This window comes from Mobula hypostoma (genome assembly GCF_963921235.1).
Source record: "Mobula hypostoma chromosome 5 unlocalized genomic scaffold, sMobHyp1.1 SUPER_5_unloc_1, whole genome shotgun sequence".
NCBI classification, from domain to species: Eukaryota; Metazoa; Chordata; class Chondrichthyes; order Myliobatiformes; family Myliobatidae; genus Mobula; species Mobula hypostoma.
The window spans coordinates 166,538-182,579 of record NW_026948113.1 but is presented as its reverse complement, the minus strand read 5'-3'; the positions used below and the strand labels follow the sequence as shown (position 1 = coordinate 182,579).

Genomic DNA, 16,042 nt, shown 5'->3' with positions numbered 1-16,042 from the left:
CGCTGCGGGTGGATGCTTCATCTAGCAGTGAGTGAGAATTGTGGGGCCTGGATGGGTGAATATTAATTAATTGATTTTACGTTTATTGTTACCTGAACAGCAATCTCATACGTCGCTGCTTGTTGCAAAGAACAGATAACTTTGCGTTGATTTATGCCTATCTGTTTTCTGCTGTTCCTTCAGGCGGAGGCATAAGAGACTCTGTAGACGCCAGTAAACGAGAGTAGCTTACAGATAATGCCAGAGGAACTGAGCCGGCCAGGCAAGCTCTCTGGTGGAGGGAGAGTAGGGCGGAGTGTGTGGGGGAACATCAACGGACAACTGCAGTTCTGACTGAGACCCTTAATGAGGACTTGAAAGGAAGAAACAAGACGTTAGCATAAGAAAATGGTGGGGCATTGATAGCTGAGATCAGCTGAGGGAGAAGGTAGGGGGTGGGCGAATTGGGTGATGCGAAGAGCTGAGACATGATAGAACGAGTGTTAAAGAGAAGGGAGGTGTCTGATGTGAAAGGACAATGAATCGTAGAATAAACTATCGCAATGTTGTCATTTGATGTCAGTTAGAACTCTATGTCGTATCTGTTGACTTCATAGAACAGAGGAGACTTTGCACCTAGGGAAATGGGTCTTTGACTCTCTGTGCCTGTGCAGACAATGCTGGAAATTGAATTTTCTTTGCCTGCACATTGTCTCTATCTGTCTGTGTTTTGCATTTTCAAACTCCTTTGTAAATGTCTCTTAAACTCTACTATCCTATCGGCTTCCAGCAACTTGAGTCTCGGCTGATGCCTATCGGTGGGAAAACTGAGTACAGCAGGTTTGTTGCTGTTTCTGTGTACGTGAGATGCACAGTTTCTGTGGTTCGATCATGCTCTGGTCTATGTCAGCGAGTCCTGTAAAGGTTCTCTGTCTAGATAAAAGCGGAAATGAATGGAATGAAAAGCTCATCTGCAGAACTCCGCCCTAGTGAGCGAAGAAGTTGCGCAAGACAGTTCTTGTACTGAATGAGGACTTGTCGTCGCAGCAAGTTTCACCACTTTACATTGGTCATAACGCGAAGATTCGCCTAAAGCACCTGAGCACATCAAAGTTAAAAATACTGGACTTATAGTGAGACAACTCAGGTTCAGAATCGGACTCACGTGCTGACAGTGTACAAAAGAACTGGCAGCAAACGAGTCGTACCACTGTCGACCTGCAGGCGATTGCTTCGTCTACCAGTGAGTGAGACATGTTCATGTACAAACGGCATCTGCTGAGTTGGAGTGCGGACACGTGGATCCAGTGTGTGTGTGTGTGTGTGTGTGTGTGTGTGTGTGTGTGTGTGTGTGTGTGAGAGAGAGAGAGAGAGAGAGAGAGAGAGAGAAATGGGGATATTAAGCATTAAGTTGGTGTACTAGTGAAGCGGTCAGTGTTTCTGTGAGATACCAAGAACATCCTTCAACAGATGATTCTGCTTGTGGGTGACGTGAACAAACCATCCGGTTGCTGGTTTAGTAACCAACGTTAAACTCTCTATTGAAATCTTCTCCCCATCTTTCTATAGTATTGATCGGTGTACATTCCACCTTATATTTTTCATGACAATGTTTCTTAAAGAAATAACTTTCCCGCTTAACAATTTCAATCTGCAATATTCTGCAATGGAAAGCATGGATATTAAGTGAAGGAAATGTAAAATCCAACTGAAAATGCTGTCAATGGCTGTTAATGGAAAACTGAAATTCAGGGGGCTGGAATCGCGGAATATTAATTAACTGTTTTATTTTTATTGTTACCTGAACAGCAATCTCATACCAGAACATCGCAACTTGTCGCAAAGAACAGGTAACTTTGAGTTAATGTATGCCAGTCTGTTTTCTGCTGTTCTTTCAGACAGAGGCATAAGAGACTCTGCAGCCGCCGGTAAACCAGAGAAACGCACCGAGAATGCCAGAGGAACTGAGCCGGCCAGGCAACCTCTCTGGTGGAGGGAGAGTAGGGCGGAGTGTCTGCGGGGAACATAAACAACCAATCGCAATTCTGACTATGCGTGTGTGTGTGTGTGTGTGTGTGTGTGTGTGTGTGTGTGTGTGTGTATGTGTGTGTGTGTGTGTGTGAGAGAGAGAGAGAGAGAGAGAGAGAGAGGAGAGAGAGAGGGAGGGAGGGAGGAAGGGAGAGAGAGATAGATAGAGATAGAGATAGATAGATAGATAGATAGATTGATAGAGAGAGAGAGAGAGAGAGAGAGAGACAGACAGACAGACAGAGCGAGAGACAAACATGAGAATATCTGCGGATGCTAGAACTCCAAGCAACAAATACATACTGCTGTGGGAACTCAGCAGGCCTGGCGTCTATGGAATAGAGTACAGTTGATGTTCTGGCCCAAGACCCTGCAGCAAGACTAAAGACGGCGCTTTTTCCAGTCAAGCCGAAGGGTCTGGTCCCGAACTCTTTTCCATAGATGCTGTCTGGCCTGCTGAGTTCCTCTAGCATTTGTGATGGAATTGGGGGTGGGGTGCATTGGAATCAGAATGAAGTGACGTGAAATTGGTTAACTTAGTAGCAGCAGATGAATGCAATACGTAATCTAGTAGAGAAAATGAATTAATATTAAACAAAATAATAATAATAAATAAACAAATTAATCAATTGCAGTATACGTAAATGGAATGGAATGTGCAAAAACAGAAATACTGTATATTAAAAAAAAAGTGGGGCAATGTCCAAAGATTCAATGCCCATTGAAGAAGTGGATGGCGGATGGGAAGAAGCTGTTCCTGAATCGCCTAGTGTGTGCCTTCAGGCTTCTGTACCGCCTACCTGATGGTAACAGTGGGAAAAGGGCATGCCCTGGGTGCTGGAGGTCTTAAATAATGGACGCTGCCTTTCTGAGACACAGCTCTCTCAAGATGTCCTGGGTACTTTGTAGGCTGGTGCCCAAGATGGAGCTGGCTAGATTTACAACCTTCTGCAGCTTCTTTTGGTCCTGTGCAGTAGCCCCTCCATACCAGGCAGTGATTCAACCTGTCAGAATGCTCTCCAAGGCACAACTATAGAAGTTTTTGAGTGTATTTGTTGACATGCCAAATCTCTTCAAACTCGTAATAAAGTATAGTGTGATATGCTGAGGGAGGCAGTCAGTGTTTTTAGAGAAACCAAGTGGGTCCTTCAACTTAAACATGAGGAAATCTGGAGATGCTGGAAATTCAAGCAACACACATCAAAGTTGCTGGTGAACGCAGCAGGCCAGGCAGCATCTCTAGGAAAAGGTACAGTCTACGATTCGGGCCGAGACCCTTTGTCAGGACTAAGTGAAGGAAGAGCTAGTAAGAGATTTGAAAGTGGGAGGGGGAGGGGGAGATCCGAAATGATAGGAGAAGACACTAGTGGGAGGGATGGAGCCAAGAGCTGGACAGGTGATTGGCAAAAGGGTTATGAGAGGATCATGAGACAGGAGGCCCAGAGAGAAGGAAAGGGGGGATGGGGGGAAACCCAGAGGTTGGGCAAGGGGTATAGTCAGAAGGACAGAGGGAGAAAAAGGAGAGAGAGAGAAAGAATGTGTGTAAATAAATAAATAACGGATGGGGTACGTGCGGGAGGTGGGGCATTAGCGTAAGTTAGAGAAGTCAATGTTCATGCCATCAGGTTGGAGGCTACCCAGACGGAATATAAGGTGTTGTTCCTCAAACCTGAGTGTGGTTTCATCTTTACAGTAGAGAAGGCCGTGGATAGACATATCAGAATGGGAATGGGATGTGGAATTAAAATGCTGGGGGGAGGGTGGGGCGGAGGAGGAGGGGCAGGGAGAATAAACCGAGGACCACGATTCATATTGAGACCTTACTGAAGACTTGAAAGGAAGCAGAAAAAAAGTTAGAATAAGAGTACGGTGGGGCGTGGGAGTGGATGATAGGTGAGAGCAGCTTAGTGGAAGGTAGGTGGGTGGAGGAAAGAGAAGTAAGGAGAAGGGAGGTGATGATGGGAAAGGACGATGGACCGTGGAATAAACTATCGCATTGTTGTCATTTGATGTCAGCTAAGAACTCTGAAAAGTATCTGCTGGCTTCATAGAACAGAGGAGAGTTTGCACCTCAGGAAATGGCTCTTTGAGTCTCCGCGCCTGCGCAGTCCATATTGGAACTCTAATTCTCTCTGCTCGCGCGTTGTCTGTATCTGTCTGAGTTTTGCATTTTCAAGCTCCTCTGTAGCTGCCTCTTAAACTGTACAATTCTATCTGCTTCCACCAACTTGATTCTCGGCTGATGCCTATTGGTCGAAGACGGAGTACAGCAGGTTTGTACCTGTTTCTGTGTACGTGACCTGCACAGCTTCTGTGGTTCGATGAAGCTCTGGTCTATGTCAGCGTGTCTGTGTCCTGTAAAGTTTCTCTGTCTGGAGAAAACCGGAAATGAACGAAATAGTAAGTTCATCAGCAGAACTCGGTCCGAGTGTGCGAAGAAGTTGCGCAAGACAATCCTTGTACTGAATGAGGATGTGTCTTCTGACTCAGGTGCTGACGGTGTACAAAAGAACTAGCAGGCAAACGAGTCGTACCATTGTCGACCCTCTTCCGCTGCGGGTGGATGCTTCATCTAGCAGTGAGTGAGAATTGTGGGGCCTGGATGGGTGAATATTAATTAATTGATTTTACGTTTATTGTTACCTGAACAGCAATCTCATACGTCGCATCTTGTTGCAAAGAACAGATAACTTTGCGTTAATTTATGCCTCTCTGTTTTCTGCTGTTCCTTCAGCTGGATGCATAAGAGACTCTGTAGACGCCAGTAAACGAGAGTAGCTTACAGATAATGCCAGAGGAACTGAGCCGGACAGGCAACCTCTCTGGTGGAGGGAAAGTAGGGAGGATTGTGTGGGGGAACATAAACGGACAACCGCAGTTCTGACTGAGACCCTTAATGAGGACTTGAAAGGGGAGAAACAAGACGTTAGCGTAAGAAAATGGTGGGGCATTGATAGCTGAGATCAGCTGAGGGAGAAGGTAGGGGGTGGGCGAATTGGGTGATGCGAAGAGCTGAGACATGATAGAACGAGTGTTAAAGAGAAGGGAGGTGTCTGATGTGAAAGGACAATGAATCGTAGAATAAACTATCGCAATGTTGTCATTTGATGTCAGTTAGAACTCTATGTCGTATCTGTTGACTTCATAGAACAGAGGAGACTTTGTACCTAGGGAAATGGGTCTTTGACTCTCTGTGCCTGTGCAGACAATGCTGGAAATTGAATTTTCTTTGCCTGCACATTGTCTCTATCTGTCTGTGTTTTGCATATTCAAACTCCTTTGTAAATGTCTCTTAAACTCTACTATCCTATCGGCTTCCAGCAACTTGAGTCTCGGCTGATGCCTATCGGTGGGAAAACTGAGTACAGCAGGTTTGTTGCGTTTCTGTGTACGTGAGATGCACAGTTTCTGTGGTTCGATCATGCTCTGGTCTATGTCAGCGAGTCCTGTAAAGGTTCTCTGTCTAGATAAAAGCGGAAATGAATGGAATGAAAAGCTCATCTGCAGAACTCCGCCCTAGTGAGCGAAGAAGTTGCGCAAGACAGTTCTTGTACTGAATGAGGACTTGTCGTCGCAGCAAGTTTCACCACTTTACATTGGTCATAACGCGAAGATTCGCCTAAAGCATATCAGCACATCAAAGTTAACAACACTGGACTTTTAGTGAGACAACTCAGGTTCAGAATCGGACGCACATCCTGACAGTGCACAAAAGAACTGTCAGGCAAACGAGTCGTACCATTGTCGACCTGCAGGCGATTGGTTCATCTACCAGTGAGTGAGACATGTTCATGTCGAAACGGTATTTGTTGAGTTGGAGTGCGGACACGTGGATCCAGTGTGTGTGTGTGTGTGTGTGTGTGGAGAGAGAGAGAGAGAGAGAGGAAAGAGAGAGGGAGATGGGTGTACTGTGCATTAACTGGGGATGCTGAGTGAAACAATCAGTGTTTTTGTGAGATACCAAGAACATCTTTCAACATATGATTCTGCTTGTGGGTGACGTGAACAAAACATCTCGTTGCTTGTTTAGTAACCAACATTAAACCCTCTACAGAAAACTTCTCCCCGTCTTTCTATAGTATTGATCGCTGTACATTCCCACTTATATTTTTCATGACAATGTTTCTTAAAGAAATCACTTTCCCGCTTAACAATTTCAATCTGCAATATTCTGCAATGGAAAGCACGGATATTAAGTAAAGGAAATGTGAAATCCAGCTGAAAATGCTGTCAATGGCTGTTAATGGAAAACTGAAATCGAGGGGGCTGGAATCGCGGAGTATTAATTGACTGTTTTATTTTTATTGTTACCTGAAAATCAATCTCATACCAGAACATCGCAACTTGTCGCAAAGGACAGATAACTTTGAGTTAATGTATGCTAGACTGTTTTCTGCTGTTCCTTCAGGCAGAGGCATAAGAGATTCTGCAGCCGCCGGTAAACTAGGGCAACGCACAGAAATGCCAGAGGAACTGAGCTGGCCAGGCAACCTCTCTGGTGGAGGGAGAGTAGGGCGGAGTGTGTGTGTGGGAGGGGGGGGGGGACATAAACAGACAGCCGCAATTCTGACTGAGACCCTTACTGAGGACTTGAAAGGAAGAAACAAGACGTTAGCATAAGAAAATGGAGGGGCATTGATAGCTGAGAGCAGCTGAGGGAGAAGGTAAGGGGTGGGCGAATGGGGTGCTGTGAAGAGCTGAGACATGATAGAAGGAGTGTTAAAGAGAAGGGTGGTGCCTGATGTGAAAGGACAACGAATCGTGGAATAAACTCGCAATGTTGTCATTTGATGTCAGTTAGGAACTCTGTGTTGTATTTGCTGGCTCATTGAACAGAGGAGACTTTGCACCTCAGGAAATGGGTCTTTGTCTCTCTGCGCCTGCGCAGTCAATATTCGAAATTGAATTTTCTGTGTCTGTATCTGTCTGTGTTTCGCATTTTCAAGATTTTCTGTAACTGCCTCTTAAACTGTACTATTCTATCTGGTTCCACCAACTTGAGTCTTGACTGATGCCTATTGGTCGAAGACCGAGTACAGCAGGTTTGTTGCTGTTTCTGTGTACGTGAGATGCACAGCTGCTGTTGTTCGATGATACTCTGGTCTATGTCAGCATGTCCTGTAAAGTTTCTGTTTAGAGAAAAACGGAAATGAAAGAAATAAGAAGCTCAATTGCAGAAATCCTTTCGAGTGAGTGAAGAAGGAACAATTCTTGTACTGAAAGAGGACATACCTGCGCTGCAAGTACCTCCACTTTACATTGGTCATAACGTGAAGATTCGCTGAAAGCACGTGAAAATATCAAAGTTAAAAACACTGGGCCTTTAGTGAGCCAACTCAGCTTTAGAATCGGACTCACGTGCTGACAGTGTACAAAAGAACTGGCAGGCAAACGAGTCGTAGCATTGTCGACCGTCTTCTGCTGCAGGCCGATGCTTCATCTATCAGTGAATGAGACATGTTCATGTCCAAACGGTATCTGTTGAGTAGGAATGCGAATCCAGTTTGTGTGTGTGTGTGTAAAAAAGAAAACAAAGGGAATTGCATATATTACTCTGGAATGCTGAGCGCCGCAGTCAGTGTTTTTGTGAGACTCCTAGCATGTCATTCAACTGATGCTTCCCATCTGTGGGTGAGATGAACAAACCAGCCCTTTGCTTGTTCGCTAACCGACTTTAAATTCTATAGAAATCTGCTCCTCTTCGTTCTATAGTAGTGAGCAGTGTACATTCCCACGTCTGATTTAGCATGGCAACTCATTTTAATGTAATAACTTTTCCTCTTAACAATTTCAGAACTACAACATTTTGCAATAAGTAAAGGAAATGTGAAATCCAATTGAAAAATCATTGTGATGGCTGTCAATTGAAAAGGGAAATTGGTGGAGACTGGGATCGGGAAATATAATGGACTGTTATATTTGTTGTTGTCTGAACAGTAACTCAAAGCAGAACGTCGCTACTTTTTGCAAAGAACAGATAACATTGGGTTAATTAACCTCTCCGTTTTCTGCTTGTCCTTCAAGCAGAAAAACATCGTTTCTTTTGCAGACGCTAGCGTGTTAGAGCAACGCACGAAGATTGCAAGAGGAACTGAGGAGACCAGGAAACCTCTGTATTGTGGTTGGGGGCGGGGGAAGAGTAAATAGACGGCGAAGATTGGGGCGGATATCCGTAATGAGGACTTGAAATGAAGAAATAAGTTAGAATAAGGAAAAGGGGATGGGGTGGTGCTGTGGAAGGGTTATAGGTCGGTGACTTGGGGCGGGGTGTGATGTGAGAAGCTGAGAGGTGATAGACGGACGGGCTAAGAGAGGGAAGGAATCTGATAGGAGCAAACAACAGAATATGGAATAAATTATCCGAGTGTTGTCACTTCATGTCGTATAGGAATTCTGAGTAATTCTGTGCTGGCTTCATAGAACAGAGGAGAATTTGCAATACAGGAAACGGCTGTATGACACGATAGTTCCTGAAGCTATCTTGAGTGAGAGTGCAGACCCTGTTTGTGTGTGTGTGAGAGATAGATAGATAGATTTATAGAGAGAGAATAGAGAGATACAGGTAGATAGATAGATAGAGAGAGAGAGGAGAGAGTTGGACTAGCATTTGTGAGAGAATTGGGGATTGTGTGAATTAGTGTGCAATGCTGTGTGAGGCATTTAGTGTTTTTATGCGACACCAAGTGCGTCCTTCAACTGATGTTTCCCTTTGTGGGTGAGTTGAACAGACCAGCCGTTGCTTGTTCAGTAACCGCGTTAAAACCTCCGTGAGCTTGCACCTCCGGAAATTGACTCTCCGCGTCTGCATAGTCCATATTGGAAATTTTATTCTCTCTGCCTGCACAAAGTCTGTATCTGTCTGTGGTTTGCATCTACATTTAAATCTACTCCTCTGTAACTGCAACTTAAACTGTACTATCATATTTGCTGAGGAGTAGATTTAAAAGGTGGAGAGAGGTGCGAGAGAAACACCATGTGATGGGTGAAATCTGAATGGGGAGGGAGGAAGTTAAGAGTTCGGATGGTGGAAGAGACAGAAGGTCATGCAAGAAAGAAACGGGACGAGGAACACCAGAGGGAGTCGATGGGCGGGCATGGAGATAAGGTGAGACAAAGAAAAAGGGATGGGAAATGGTGAAGGAGAGGGGTTGGGGGCCATTACTGGAAGTTCAAGAAGTTGATATTCATGCTATTGGGTTGGAGGCTACCCAAACAGAATATAAGGTGTTGTGCCTCCAACCTAAGCGTGGCCTCATCATGATAGTGGAGGAGGCCAAGGACAGAAATATGGGAATGGGAAAGTGGAATTAAAATAGGTGGGCATTGGGAGAGCCCGTTCTTTTCTGGTGGACAGACAGCACATGCTCGGCGAAGTGGTCTCCCAATCTGTGTCAGATCTCACTGATATACAGGAATGGAATCTCCCAGTGGTCGCCCATTTTAATTCCACTTCCCATTCCCATTCTGTTATGACTATGCATGGCCTTCTCCATCGTCATGATGAGGCCACAGTCAGGTTGGGGAAACAACACCTTACCCAATGAAAATTGAAGGACTGCCTCATTGAACTCATTCATGCTGACCACGATCAAAGACAGGAACTCTCGGTGGCTACTATTTAAATACAGCTTCAGATTCCCACACGGATGTGCCTGTTTATTGCCAGCTCTCCTGCCAAGATGAGCCCAAACTCAGGATGGAGGAGTAACATCCCATTCTTTGCCAGGGTAATCTTCCACCAGATAGCATGAACATCATTTTTTCTAATGTCCACTAACTACTCCCACTGTTTTACTCAACACCCCTGCCTTTGTTTGGTTTCCCCCCCATTTTAGTTGGCCTCTCTCTGCTTCCTTTCTCCTCTCCTGCTCTCTTGACCAGCCCATCACCTCCCTCAGGTTCCTGATCTCTGTCTATTTATTCCATGTTCCACTGTCCACTCGTATCAGATTATTTCATCTTTTTTAGCCCTTTACTCCTTCTTCCTACCTTCTCCCAGCATCTCTCCTCATCGTCCCTCCTCCACCCAACGATCCACTCCTTACCTTGTCTCATTTATTATCTGCCAACTGGCACTCCTCCCCGTCTCACCTTCTTATTTTAGCTTCCGCCCCTTACCATTTCAGTCCTGATGATGAGTCCCAAAATGTCAACTAGTTCCCTTCATAGAAGCTGCCTGGCTTGCTAAATCCCTCCAGCAGTCTCTCTGTGTTAGCGCCTTTAAAGTCAGCAGGTTTCTTGCACTTCTCACATCCTAGAAACATACCAGAGAGTCAATTCATTAGCCACTGTACTGTCCATGAACCCACGCGTGGTGGGGAGTATATAGGAGGTGGCGAGAAGTTGGGAAAAAGGAACCAACGGGATTATTGTAGGATTAATGTAAATGCATTGTTGGTAGTATTCACAGACGCGGTGGGCCAAAGGATCTGTTTCTGTGCTATATGTCCCTGTGGATTTATTGTGCTTTCCCACTAGAAAATGAATCTCAGTGTTGTAAATGGTGACATAAAAACTTTGATAATAAATTTGCTTTGAACTTTGAGTTCAGGGCATAGAGAAACCAGTTATGGTCACTGGACATATTCAGGTGACCAAGATTAGCTTTTCCATGCCCTGGTTGCATAGGAAGGGATAAAGAAGGAACTTTACTGGTTAGTGGAGTTCTGGCATTGTCAGTGGTAGGACCACTTCCCTCACACTGTATGCGAATGGTTTGTAAGACGGAATTGATAGCTTTGTAGCCAAATTTGCAGATGATGCAAAGATAGATGGGAGTGGCAAAGATAGATTGAGGAAGCAGGGAGTTTGCAGAAGGACTTGGGCAGATAAGGAGGATGAGTAAATAATTGGCAAATGGATCATAGTGTAGCAAAGTGTACAGTCATACTTAGAAGGAATAATGTTGTAGAATATTTTCTAAATGGAACAAATTCAGAAATCAGTGGTGCAGAGGGACCTGGGAGTCTGTATGCAGGTTTCTCTAAAGGCTAACTTGCAACTTGATTCATTGGCAAGGAAGGTAAATACAATGTAAGCATTCATTTTGAGAGGACTAGAATATAAAAACAGTAATGCAATTCTGAGGCTTCTTAAGCAATAAGTCAGACCGCACTTGAAGCATTGTGAACAGTTTTGGAGCCTTTACCAAAGAAGGGATGTGTTGACATTGGAGAGGATCCAGGGAAGTTTCACGAGAAGTATCCCAGATGTAAAAGGGTTAATGCATGAGGAGCGTTTGAAGCTACTAGGCTTGTATTCATTGGGGTTTAGAAGAATGAGGGAGTATCTCATTGAATCTTATTGAATATTTAAAGGTCTGGATAGAGTGGTGTCACAATGGGGGGGCGTTGATGGCAGACCCAAATGCAAGACACAGACACTGAAGAACTAGGAACAGGACAAGGATGCAGGATCTGGGCTAGGACATGGACTAGATGCAGGGAACCCGGACGAGGAACTATGAACTAGGAGGCTGGGCTTGAACCCCGAGCCAGAGACTGGACAAGGACCCAGAACCTGGGTTTTGCCTTGGGCTCAGGCCCCAGAACCAGGCAAGGACATGACATGACTGCAGGACTGGAGGCTGGGGGCTTGAGACCTGGAGACAGGCTTGGGGCTTGAGGCTTGAGGCCTGGAGACAGGCTTGGGGGCTTGAGGCTTGAGGCCTGGAGACAGGCTTGGGGGCTTGAGGCTTGAGGCCTGGACTCCGAGCCAGAGACTGGGCAAGGACCCAGAATGTGGGACTTGCCTTGGGCTTGGACTCCAGAACTAGGTGAGGACAAGACGAGGCTTCAGTACTGGACATGGCTTGGGTGAGGAACTCCTGGGTAGGGCGAGACACAAGGACAGGTAAAGGCACATGGATAGGACTAGTCTAGGCATGGACTGGACGAGGGCCTTCAGGAGCTCAGAGCCTTGGACTAGAAGAGACAGGAGCACGGAACACAGAGCCGTGACCCCTCCTTGGGAACAGGACATAGGGCCGGGACTCATACACAGAACGCTGAACATGAAGAGACGGATACCACCACAAGGTACCGGCAAATGGCCGGACCAACCTAGCCAAGGCGCAGACACAGAGACAGTTCCCAACGCTAGGTGGCAGGAAACGGCCGGACCTACCTAGCGAAGGCGTGGACACAGAAAGACAATTCCACACAATGAAAGACAGTTCCTTATCTTGACCTAACAAGACTCTGGTCTTGCTCCGGCGGTAAAACTTCAGCAATACAGGTGGGGTATCCAGGCTAGGTGAGCAGGCAGAGAGTCAGGCGAGGTATCCAGGCAGAGAGTCAGGCAAGGGGGGGGGGTGGGGAGACAAGGAGGGGAACAGAACAGTCCAGCAGGGAATCCCTGGTTTGCAGCGGTATTTATGTCTCAGCCCCAAAATGAGAATCATGTGCCCACAGCAGAAACTGGGGAAAACCAGAAACCCTGGATTAAGGAACAATGGACCAGGCCGTGAACCGGAATACGGACTTCACGGACCGGACCATGACAAGTCAATGTGGAGAGGATATTTTCTATCGTAGGAGAGTCTGGGATCAGAGTTTATACCCTCAGAATACAAGGATGTCTTTTTCGAACAGACTTGAGGAGGAATTGTTTCTGCTAGAGTTTGGTGAATTTGTGCAGTTCCTTGCCACAGACGGCTATGGAAGCCAAGTCATTAGGTACTTCAGGCAGAGGATGATCAGCATTTAATTAGCAATGTGTGAAAGATTTTTGGGAGAAGGCAGTAGAATGGGGCTGAGAGGGATATTAAGTCAGCCATTGAGAATGGCAGTGCAGAATAGCCATGCCAGTAAATGCAAGAAACAGATAGTGTCAGTGAAAGAGCGCTCCCAACAGGTTAGACAAACAGTCACTGTCTGAAAGAGAGCAAACTGCAAACACAAGTGAGAAAAGAATAATACAGTAAATATTCGGTAAACTTCGAGGGCATGAGATGAAGAGCCTTGAAAGTGAGTCTATACGTTGTGGCCACAGTTCACTGATGGGGCGAACGAAACTGAGAGAGGTTATCCCCTCTCGATTAAGAGCCTGATGGTTGAGGGTTAATAACTCTTCGTGAACCTGATGGTATGGGTCCTGAGCCTCCTGTGCCTTGTTCCTGATGGCAGCAGTGAGAAGAGAGGATCACCTGTGTGGTGGGGTCCTTGATAATTGATGCTGCTTTCCTATGACAGTGGTCCATCTTGATGTGCTCAATGGTGGGGAGGGCTTTACCCGTTAATGGACTGAGCCATATCCACTATTTTTGGAGGATTTTACACTTAAGGCCTTTGGTGTCTCCATACCAGGCAGTGATCCAACCAGTCAATATACTTTCCACCACACATCTCTAGAAGTTTGTCAAAGTTCACAAACTAATTAGGAAGTGGAGGCACTACAGTGCTTACTTCGTAATTGCACGGAAGTGCTGGGCCCAGGACGGATTAGCTGAACTGATAATACTGAGGAATTTAAAGTTGCTGACCCTCTCCACCTCTGATGCCCCAGTGAGAACTGGTTCATGGACCTTCGGTTTCCTCCTCCTGAAGTGAATAATCAGTTCCTTGGTCTTGCTGATATTGAGTGAGAGGTTGTTGGGACACCACTCAATCATATTTCCAATCCTCTGTAAACTTAAATATGGCATTGGAACTATGCTTAGCCTCACAGTCATAAGTATAAAGAAAGTAAAGCTGCGGGATAAGCACATGGTCTTGTGATGCACTTATGCTGATGGAGATAGTGGTGGAGCTGCTGTTGCCAATCTAAACTGACTGCAAATGAGGAATTGAGCATCCATCTGGACAGTAGAGCATTCTTCAAGAGGGTGAAGCCTCACAAGGTATCAGGCCATGATAGTGTACCTAGTAGGTCTCTGAAAACCTGTGCTGAATAACTGGGGGAGTGTTGAAGGACATTTTCAATCTCTCTCTGCTGCAGACTGAGGTTCCCACCTGCTTTAAAAGGGCGACAATCATACCAGTGTCCAAGAAATGCAGAGCGAGCTACCTCAAAGACTGTTGCCTATTTGCACACACATCTACTGTGAGGAAGTGCTTTGAGAGACTGGTTATGGCCAAAGTAAACTCCTGCCTAAGCAAAGACCTGGACCTGCTGCAATTTGCCTATTGTCACTATAGGTCTACAGTGGATGATATCTCACTGGCCCTCCACTCGGAGTACAATAACAATATCTATGTCAGGCTGCAGTTTATTGATTGTAGCTCCACATCCAACATAATCATACCCTCAGTTCTAATAACACACATAAAAATTGCTGGTGAACGCAGCAGGCCAGTCAGCATCTATAGGAAGAGGTACAGTCGACGTTTCGGGCTGAGACACTTCGTCAGGACTAACTCAGGATGAAGGGTCTCAGCCCAAAACGTTGACTGTAGTTCTTCCTACAGATACCGCCTGGCCTGCTGTGTTCACTAGCATTTTTTATGTACGTTGCTTGAAATTCCAGCATTTGCAGATTTCCTAGTATTTGCCTCAGTTCTAATCACCAGTTCCAAAACCTTGACTTTTGTACTTCTATCTGTAACATGATCCTTGATCTCCTTTCCAGGAGACCACAGTCAGTGTAGACTGGAAATTCCATCTCCTTCTCGCTGACAGTAAACACTGGTGCACCACAAGGATGCATTCTCATTCCACTGCTCTACTCTCCCTACACCCACCACAGTGTGGCAGGGCACAGCTGAAACACCATCTATTTGCTGATGTCATAGGTATTGTTGGCAGAATTTCAGAGGGTTGGGAGGACTTCAGGAAGTGGAAGTTGATGGAACAGATACCAATCCCCATTGAGGCATCAACAGCAGAAAGGGTGAGCAGATTTGAGTTCCTAGGGGTCAAAATCTCTGTAGAACTATCCTAGCATATTGATTGAATTAGTTTATCAGAATAATCAGTCCTCTTTTATTGTCATTTAGAAATTCATACATGCATTAGGAAATGATACAATGTTTCTCCGGAGTGATATCACAGAAAACAGGACAGACCAAAGACTAACACTGACAGAACCACATAATTATATCATATAGTTACAGCAGCGCAAAGCAATACCATTATTTGATAAAGAACAGACCATGGGCACAGTAAAAAAAGAAGTCTCAAAGTCCCTAGTCGATCGACTCCCGAGTCCCCGATAGCAGGCGGCAAAAGGGAGAAACTCCCTGCCATAAACCTCCAGGCACCGTCAACTTGCCGATACCTTGGAAGCAGCCGACCCCAGCCGACCTGAGTCCATCCGTTCGAAAACTCCGAGCTTCCAAGCAGCCTCTCCGACACCGCCTCCCGAGCGCCATCCTCTGCTGAGCGCCTTCGACCTCTCCCTGGCTGCTGAAACATGCAAAGTTGAGGATTTCGGGGCCTTCAGCTCCGGAGATTCCGGTTACCACACAGTAGCAGCGGCAGCAAAGCGGCATTTCAGAAGTTTTCCAGATGTTCCCACGTCTATCTCCATCAAATCAGGATTGTGCACGGTCCCCTACTTGACAGATAACAGATAACAACGCTGCCGTCATGCCACCATCTTCTCCCATACAAAGAAGGCATGACATGGACTTTAGTTCATTAGGAATTTGAGGATATTTGGCATTTCACCAAAGATTCTTGTAAATTTCTATAGGTGTACAGCAGATAGCATTCAAACTAGTTGCATCACCGTTTGGTAATGCATCACCAAGTTATAGTTGCTCAGCCCTCATGACCCCGCAATACTGGCTATCCCATTTTTACCTCTTTCCCCATCTGCCACATCATTGAAATGTTACCACAATCAATGCACTCACTTTCAAAGAGTCTTCATCTCATGTTCTCAATATTTATTGCTTATTTATTTTTATAATTATTTCTTCCTTTTGTATTTGCACAGTTTGTTGCCTTCTGCAGTTTGACTGAATGCCCTAGTTGGGCAATCTTTAATTGACTCTGCTTTTGTTGTTATTCCAAACATGAGGAAATCCTGCTGGAATTGCTGGAAATCCAAAACAACACAAAATACTGGAGAAACAGTCAGTGTTTTGGGCTG

General features: G+C 45.5%; 1 protein-coding gene across 4 annotated transcripts in view; it reads left to right on the top strand.

Annotated features, from left to right (window-relative positions):
- Positions 1 to 1,135: 1,135 nt before the first annotated feature.
- Positions 1,136 to 16,042, top strand: part of LOC134341106 (uncharacterized) — a 28,437-nt gene continuing 13,530 nt past the window's right edge. The window contains exon 1 of one of the 4 annotated variants that reach the window (XM_063038865.1): positions 1,136 to 1,222. The gene's annotated coding sequence lies outside the window, so the exon portion shown is untranslated. Of the gene's footprint in view, positions 1,223 to 1,787; positions 1,830 to 4,173; positions 4,281 to 4,426; positions 4,586 to 16,042 lie in introns of those variants that run through there. The other 3 variants (XM_063038864.1, XM_063038866.1, XM_063038863.1) reach the window with 3 other exon arrangements.